The sequence below is a fragment of the Triticum dicoccoides genome, chromosome 7A (genome assembly GCF_002162155.2).
Source record: "Triticum dicoccoides isolate Atlit2015 ecotype Zavitan chromosome 7A, WEW_v2.0, whole genome shotgun sequence".
Classification (NCBI taxonomy): Eukaryota; Viridiplantae; Streptophyta; class Magnoliopsida; order Poales; family Poaceae; genus Triticum; species Triticum dicoccoides.
This window is the reverse complement of record NC_041392.1, coordinates 5,454,909-5,462,135: the sequence shown is the minus strand read 5'-3', so window position 1 is coordinate 5,462,135 and position 7,227 is coordinate 5,454,909.

Genomic DNA, 7,227 nt, shown 5'->3' with positions numbered 1-7,227 from the left:
CGTTTCTTAAAAGTTTGGGGCTGCGACGCTTATATGAAAAAGTTTCAGGTTGATAAGCTCGAACCCAAAGCGGATAAAATGCATCTTCATAGGAAACCCAAAACAGTTGGGTATACCTCCTAATTCAGATCCGAAAGCAATATGAATTGTTTCTACAATCGGGTCCTTTCTTGAGGAAAGGTTTCTCTCGAAAGAGTTGAGTGGGAGGATGGTGGAGACTTGATGAGGTTATTGAACCATCACTTCAACCAGTGTGTAGCAGGGCACAGGAAGTTGTTCCCGTGGCACCTACACCAATTGAAGTGGAAGCTTATGATATTGATCATGAAGTTTCGGATCAAATCACTGCCGTGCCTCGTAGGGTGACAAGGATACGTGCTACTTCCGAGTGGTACGGTAATCCTGTCTTGGAAGTCATGTTGCTGGACAACAATGAACCTACGAGCTATGGAGAAGCGATGGTGGGCCCGGATTCTGATAAATGGCTCGAGGCCATAAAATCCGAGAACGGATCCATGGACTTTGGTGGACTTGCCCGATGATCGGCAAGCCATTAAGATAAATGGATCTTTAAGAAGAAGACGGACGTGGATGGTAATGTCACCGTCCATGAAGCTCGACTTGTGGCGAAAAGTTTTTCACAAGTTCAAGGAGTTGACTACGATGAGATTTTCTCATCCGTAGCGATGCTTAAAGTCCGTCGGATTCATGTTAGCATTAGCTGTATTTATGAAATCTGGCGGATGGATATCAAAACGAGTTTCCTTACCAGTTTTCGTGAGGAAAGGTTGTATGTAATACAATCAGAAAGTTTTTGTCGATCCTAAGGATGCTAAAAGGTATGCTAGCTCCAGCGTTCCTTCTAAGGACTGGAGTGAGCATCTCGGAGTTGGAATGTATGCTTTGATGATGATCAAAGATTTTGGGTTTGTACAAAGTTTATGAGAAACTTGTATTTCCAAAGAAGTGAGTGGGAGCACTATAGAATTTCTGATGAGTATATGTTGTTGACATATTGATGATCAGAAATGATGTAGAATTTCTAGAAAGCATATAGGGTTATTTGAAAGGTGTTTTTCAATGGAAAGCCTGGATTAAGCTACTTGAACATTGAGCATCAAGATCTATAAGGATAGATCAAAATGCTTAATAATACTTTCAAATGAGCGCATACCTTGACATGATCTTGAAGGTGTCCAAGATGGACCAGTCAAAGAAGGAGTTCTTGCCTGAGTTGTAAGGTACGAAGTTAAGACTTAAAGCTCGACCACTGCAGAATAGAGAGAAAGGACGAAGGTCGTCCCCTATGCTTAAGACGTAGGCTCTTTAGTATGCTATGCTGTGTACCGCACCTGAAGTGTGCCTTGCCATGAGTCAGTCAAGGGGTACAAGAGTGATCCAAGAATGGCTCACAGGACAGCGGTCAAAGTTATCCTTAGTAACTAGTGGACTAAGGAATTTTCTCGATTATGGAGGTGGTAAAAGAGTTCGTCGTAAAGGTTACGACGATGCAAGCTTGACACCTATCCGGATAGCTCTGAGTAGAGAGACCGGATACATATAATGGAGCAATAATTTAGAATAGCTCCAAGTAGAACAGTTGTTTGGAATAGCTCCAAATAGAGCGTGGTAGCTGCATCTAGGAGATGACATAGAGATTTGTAAAGCACACACGGATCTGAAAGGTTCAGACCCGTTGACTAAAACCTCTCTCACAAGCAACATGATCAAACATAAAACTCATTGAGTGTTAATCACATAGTGATGTGAACTAGACTACTGACTCTAGTAAACTCTTGGGTATTAGTCACATGGCGATGTGACCTGTGAGTGTTAATCACATGGCGATGTGAACTAGATTATTGACTCTAGTGCAAGTGGGAGACTGTTGGAAATATGCCCTGGAGGCAATAATAAATAAGTTATTATTATATTTATTTGTTCATGATAATAGTCTTTTATTCATGCTATAACTGTATTATCCGGAAAATCGTAATACACGTGTGAATACATAGACCACAATATGTCCCTAGTGAGCCTCTAGTTGACTAGCTCGTTGTGATCAACAGATAGTCATGGTTTCCTGGCTATGGACATTGGATGTCGTTGATAACGGGATCACATCATTAGGAGAATGATGTGATGGACAAGACCCAATCCTAAGCCTAGCACAAAGATCGTGTAGTTCGTTTGCTAGAGCTTTTCCAATGTCAAGTATCTTTTCCTTAGACCATGAGATTGTGCAACTCCCGGATACCGTAGGAGTGCTTTGGGTGTATCAAATGTCACAACGTAACTGGGTGACTATAAAGGTGCATTACAGGTATCTCCGAAAGTATCTGTTGGGTCGGCATGAATCGAGACTGGGATTTGTCACTCCGTGTAAACGGAGAGGTATATCTGGGCCCACTTGGTAGGACATCATCATTTGCGCAAATGTGACCAAGGAGTTGATCACGGGATGATGTGTTACGGAACGAGTAAAGTGACTTGCCGGTAACGAGATTGAACAAGGTATCGGTATACCGACGATCGAATCTCGGGCAGGTAAAATACCGCTAGACAAAGGGAATTGAATACGGGATTGATTAAGTCCTTGACATCGTGGTTCATCCGATGAGATCATCGTGGAACATGTGGGAGCCATCATGGGTATCCAGATCCCGCTGTTGGTTATTGACCGGAGAATGACTCGGTCATGTCTGCATGTCTCCCGAACCCGTAGGGTCTACACACTCAAGGTTCGATGACGCTAGGGTTATAAAGGAAGCTTGTATGTGGTTACCGAATGTTGTTCGGAGTCCCGGATGAGATCCCGGACGTCATGAGGAGTTCCGGAATGGTCCGTAGGTAAAGATTTATATATAGGAAGTCCTGTTTCGGCCATCGGGACAAGTTTCGGGGTCATCGGTATTGTACCGGGACCACCGGAAGGGTCCCGGGGGCCCACCGGGTGGGGCCACCTGCCCCGGGGGGCCACATGGGCTGTAGGGGGTGCGCCTTGGCCTACATGGGCCAAGGGCACCAGCCCCTAGAGGCCCATGCGCCAAGATATAGGAAAAAGGGGAGAGTCCTAAAGGGGGAAGGCACCTCCGAGGTGCCTTGGGGAGGATGGACTCCTCCCCCCCTCTTAGCCGCACCCCTTCCTTGGAGGAAGGGGCAAGGCTGCGCCTCCCCCATCTCCCCTGCCCCTATATATAGTGGAGGGGAGGGAGGGCATCCATACCTGAGCCCTTGGCGCCTCCCTCCCTCCCGTGACACCTCCTCCTCTCCCGTAGGTGCTTGGCGAAGCCCTGCAGGATTGCCACGCTCCTCCATCACCACCACGCCGTTGTGCTGCTGCTGGATGGAGTCTTCCTCAACCTCTCCCTCTCTCCTTGCTGGATCAAGGCGTGGGAGACATCGTCGAGCTGTACGTGTGTTGAACGCGGAGGTGCTGTCCGTTCGGCACTAGGATCATCGGTGATCTGAATCACGACGAGTACGACTCCATCAACCCCGTTCACTTGAACGCTTCCGCTTAGCGATCTACAAGGGTATGTAGATGCACTCTCCTTCTACTCGTAGCTGGTTTCTCCATAGATAGATCTTGGTGACACGTAGGAAAATTTTGAATTTCTGCTACGTTCCCCAACAGTGGCATCATGAGCTAGGTCTATTGCGTAGATTCTTTGCACGAGTAGAACACAAAGTAGTTGTGGGCGTTGATGTTGTTCAATATGCTTACTGTTACTAGTCCAATCTTGTTTCGGCGGTATTGTGGGATGAAGCGGCCCGGACCGACCTTACACGTACTCTTACGTGAGACAGGTTCCACCGATTGACATGCACTTGGTGCATAAGGTGGCTAGCGGGTGCCAGTCTCTCCCACTTTAGTCGGAACAGATTCGATGAAAAGGGTCCTTATGAAGGGTAAATAGCAATTGGCATATCACGTTGTGGTCTTGCGTAGGTAAGAAACGTTCTTGCTAGAAACCCATAGCAGCCACGTAAAACATGCAAACAACAATTAGAGGACGTCTAACTTGTTTTTGCAGGGTATGCTATGTGATGTGATATGGCCAAGAAGAATGTGATGAATGATATGTGATGTATGAGATTGATCATGTTCTTGTAATAGGATTCACGACTTGCATGTCGATGAGTATGACAGCCGGCAGGAGCCATAGGAGTTGTCTTAATTTATTGTATGACCTGCGTGTCATTGAAGAACGCCATGTAAACTACTTTACTTTATTGCTAAACGCGTTAGTCATAGAAGTAGAAGTAGTCGTTGGCGTGACAACTTCATGAAGACACGATGATGGAGATCATGATGATGGAGATCATGGCGTCGTGCCGGTGACGATGATGATCATGGAGCCCCGAAGATGAAGATCAAAAGGAGCAAAATGATATTGGCCATATCATGTCACTATTTGATTGCATGTGATGTTTATCATGTTTATGCATCTTGTTTTCTTAGGACGACGGTAGTAAATAAGATGATCCCTTACAAAATTTCAAGAAGTGTTCTCCCCTAACTGTGCACCGTTGCTACAGTTCGTCGCTTCTAAGCACCACGTGATGATCGGGTGTGATGGATTCTTACGTTCACATACAACAGGTGTAAGACAGTTTTACACAGCGAAAACACTTAGGGTTAACTTGACGAGCCTAGCATGTGCAGACATGGCCTCGGAACACGGAGACCGAAAGGTCGAGCATGAGTCGTATGGTAGATACGATCAACATGAAGATGTTCACCGATGATGACTAGTCCATCTCACGTGATGATCGGACACGGCCTAGTTGACTCGGATCATGTGATCACTTAGATGACCAGAGGGATGTCTATCTAAGTGGGAGTTCATAAGATGAACTTAATTATCCTGAACATAGTCAAAAGACCTTTTGCAAATTATGTCGTAAGCTCGCGCTTTAGTTCTACTGTTTTAGATATGTTCCTAGAGAAAATATAGTTGAAAGTTGATAGTAGCGATTATGCGAACAGTAGAAAGCTTATGTCCTTAATGCACCGCTCAGTGTGCTGAACCCCAACGTCGTTTGTCGATGTTGCGAACATCGGACATACACGTTTTGATAACTACGTGATAGTTCAATTAAATGGTTTAAGTAGAGGCACCAAAGACGTTTTCGAAACGTCGCGGAACATATGAGATGTTTCGAGGGCTGAAATTGGGATTTCAGGCTCGTGCCCACGTCAAGAGGTATAAGACCTCCGACGATTTTCTTAGCCTGCAAACTAAGGGAGAAAAGCTCAATCGTTGAGCTTGTGCTCAGATTGTCTGAGTGCAACAATCACTTGAATCAAGTGGGAGTTAATCTTCCAGATGAGATAGTGATGTTTCCCCAAAGTCATTGCCACCAAACTGCTAGAGCTTCGTGATGAACTATAACATATCAGGGATAGATATGATGATCCTTGAGGTATTCATGATGTTTGACACCGCGAAAGTAGAAATCAAGAAGGAGCATCAATTGTTGATGGTTGGTGAAACCACTAGTTTCAAGAAGGGCAAGGGCAAGAATGGATACTTCATAAAACGGCAAATCAGCTGCTGCTCCAGTGAAGAAACCCAAGGTTGAACCCAAACCCGAGACTAAGTGCTTCTGTAATAAGGGGAATAACCACTGGAGCAGAATTACCCTAGATACTTGGTAGATGAGAAGGCCGGCAAGGTCAATAGAATTATATTGGATATACATTATGTTAATGTGTACTTTACTAGTACTCCTAGTAGCACCAGGGTATAAGATACCGGTTCGGTTGCTAAGTGTTAGTAACTCGAAATAAAAGCTACGGCATAAACGGAGACTAGCTAAAGGTGAGCTGACGATATGTGTTGGAAGTGTTTCCAAGTTTGATGTGATCAAACATCGCACGCTCCCTCTACCATCAAGATTAGTATTAAACCTGAATGGTTTATTGAATCTCGATCGTAGTGATACACATTTTCATACCAAAAGATATAAGATAGTAATGATAGTACCACTTACTTGTGGCACTGCCATGTAAGTCATATTGGTATAAAACGCATGAAGAAGCTCCATGTTGATGGATCTTTGGACTCACTCGTTTTTGAAAAGTTTGAGACATGCGAACCATGTCTATTGGTATATACGCATGAAGAAACTCCATGCAGATGGATCGTTTGGACTCACTTGATTTTGGATCACTTGAGATATGCAAATCATACCACATAGGCAAGATGACTGAAAAGCCTCGGTTTCAGTCAAATGGAACAAGATAGCAACTTGTTGGAAGCAACACATTTTGATGTGTGCAGTCCAATGAGTGCTGAGGCATGCAGTGAATATCGTTATGTTCTTACTTCACAGATGATTCGAGTAGATGTTGAGAATATTTACTTGATGAAACACAAGTCTGAATTATTGAATGGTTCAAGTAATTTCAGAGTGAAGTAGAAGATCATTGTGACAAGAGGATAAAATGTCTATGATATGATCATAGAGATGAATATCTGAGTTACGAGTTTTGGCACACAATTAAGACATTGTGGAAATTGTTTCGCAATTAATACCGCCTAGAACACCATAGTGTGATGGTGTGTCCGAACATCATGGTTGCACCATTTTGAATATGGTGCGTACCGTGATGTCTCTTATCGAATTACCACTATTGTTCATGGGTTAAGCATTAGAGACAACCACGTTCACTTTAAATAGGGCACCACGTAATTCCGTTGAGACGACACCGTTTGAATTATGGTTTAGAGAAACCTAAGTTGTCGTTTCTTAAAAGTTTGGGGCTGCGACGCTTATATGAAAAAGTTTCAGGTTGATAAGCTCGAACCCAAAGCGGATAAAATGCATCTTCATAGGAAACCCAAAACAGTTGGGTATACCTCCTAATTCAGATCCGAAAGCAATATGAATTGTTTCTACAATCGGGTCCTTTCTTGAGGAAAGGTTTCTCTCGAAAGAGTTGAGTGGGAGGATGGTGGAGACTTGATGAGGTTATTGAACCATCACTTCAACCAGTGTGTAGCAGGGCACAGGAAGTTGTTCCCGTGGCACCTACACCAATTGAAGTGGAAGCTTATGATATTGATCATGAAGTTTCGGATCAAATCACTGCCGTGCCTCGTAGGGTGACAAGGATACGTGCTACTTCCGAGTGGTACGGTAATCCTGTCTTGGAAGTCATGTTGCTGGACAACAATGAACCTACGAGCTATGGAGAAGCGATGGTGGGCCCGGATT